A 2,296-nucleotide genomic window follows, 5' to 3' on the forward strand; every position below is an offset into this window, starting at 1 on the left:
ACCTGCAAGAAAAAGTATGCAATATGGGTGAAAAGGCAAATGTCAGAGGTCTGATACAAGTAACCAGCTCCACACCTTGCACCACATAGCGTTATGTTAAACTGGGATATGTTCTTTTTTGGTGTGTGTGTGTGTGTGTGTGTATGTGTGTGTGGGGGGGGGGGGGGGTGCCAAAGGAAATTTTTGCCATTGGCTCCTTTGGTCTAGAACCAGCCCTGATCACAAAATATTTTTGTCTAAGCAGACTGGACACTGATCAGCGTTGGCTCATTCTCAGCCCCCCGCCCAGCCTCTGCTGCCAACAGACTGCTATTAGCTAGTTAACCTTCTGCCTTCCCTATCTATGACACAGACTGCTGCTAATGCTACCAGACTGTTCCCAGTGGCTTCACACCAACAGTGAATCCCAGCCGATGATGTAGGGCAGCGTGTGGGGGAGGGGGTCAGTTGCTGTGGCTCCAACATGGTAACCGCCAATGGACTGCAATGCTTTATCGAAAGGGGGGGCGCCAGTCCCTTACTTTGCCAGAGGCGCTTGGACCCCTAGCTACACCTCTGTTGACCCTAACCGATACCCCTAAACTAACCATAATTCCTGCAGTAAAAATCCATGTTTCTATGTATATAGGGGGTCATTCCGAGTTGATCGCATGCTGCCGTTGTTCGCTGCGTAGCAATCAGTTGAAAAAAAATGGCTAATCTGTGCATGCGCATGCTCCGTAATGTGCATGCGCATCGTACGGGTACAAAGTCCATTGTGGTTTTGCACTAGTTCTAGCGATTATTCCAATCACAGAACAGGCCACAAGGAGATTGACAGAAAGAGGGCGTTTCTGGGTGGCAACTGACCGTTTTCAGGGAGTGCTTGGAAAAATGCAGGCGTGGCAGAAGAAATGCAGACGTGGCTGGGCATTCGCTGGATGGGTGTGTGACATCAAAAGCCGTCCCTCGGTTGTTAGAATCAACGCACACGAAGTGTAACTACAGTGCTGGTCTTATTTTGAAACGATTTTGCAGGCGCTCTGCTGCTCAAGTGTTCGCACTTCTCCAAAGTGAATATACACTCTCCAGTGGGCAGCGACAATGCGTTTGCATGGCTGCTAAAAACTGCTAGCGAGCAATCAACTCAGAATGACCCCCATAGTGTATTGCAAGAAAATATCTGTAAATCCAATGGTACCGTAAGTGCGGTATATACTCGCACTTCTTTGCGGGGTGAGAACATCTCCCCTAAGTGAAGTCAGCCCTATGAATAGAGTTTGTGTGATCCCTGTGCAGCAGTCACAGAAAGGGTTCATCTCTGCAGTTTGTCACTCAAATTACATTGCTGCATTTTTTCTAGAAGTGGATCTGAGAGCTGTTACCCGCAGACCAGCTACAATAATTATCCTGGGTACTCACTAGACCAGTGGTTCTCAAACTGCACCCTGGGGTGCCTCAGGACACTTGCAGGGGTGCCTTGGATTGGTGGTCCAGGACCAATTCAAAATATTTATAGTTAGTGTTATAGGCAAAACCAGTGCTGTTGGCTGGCAATCATAACATATGTGCACAAGCAGAAGCAAATCCTGTCCCCTACCAAAGGGCCAGTGCTAGGGTGTTTGGCGCCTCCCTGCAAACTATTAATTTGGGCCCTCTCTCCAATACTTAATAAAGGGACAGTGCGCTACTTAAAAAAAGAAGGTGTGGTATCACAAGGAAGGGGCATGGCCACACAATAGCACCCCAAATCAAAATACGCCACACAGTAGCACTATCTTATTGTCATTACACCGCATGTAATAATAATAATAATAATACCCACAGTCGCAGTGCCCTTTATACACATAACCACCATATCAGTGCAGCTTACACACATAATGCCAACAGTAGCAGTGCCCCTTCTACACATGCCCACGGTGGCAATCCTTTACATGGCAAATATCAACCTGGTTTTGCCATGTAAAGGATTGCCACTTTAAAAACAAACAATAAAAAAAAAAAAACAGGAAAAAACACAAAATCTCTCACTTTCTGATTCTCACACCCTATTACATTCCTCCCTATATATTTAAATGTTTCTATTACTGTATGTTCCCTCTTCCCTTCTCCAAACTATACACATCAACATTTTTTAGTATTTCCAGGTAAGTTTTGTGATGTAGGCCATGCACAATTTTAGTTGCCCTAATGTATTTACAGCCTTCTGGAGATATGGTTTCTGGAACTGAACACAGGATTCTAAATTAGAGATGAGCGCCTGAAATTTTTCGGGTTTTGTGTTTTGGTTTTGGGTTCGGTTCCGCGGCCGTGTTTT

Source organism: Pseudophryne corroboree, unplaced genomic scaffold, assembly GCF_028390025.1.
Source record: "Pseudophryne corroboree isolate aPseCor3 unplaced genomic scaffold, aPseCor3.hap2 scaffold_582, whole genome shotgun sequence".
Taxonomy (NCBI): Eukaryota; Metazoa; Chordata; class Amphibia; order Anura; family Myobatrachidae; genus Pseudophryne; species Pseudophryne corroboree.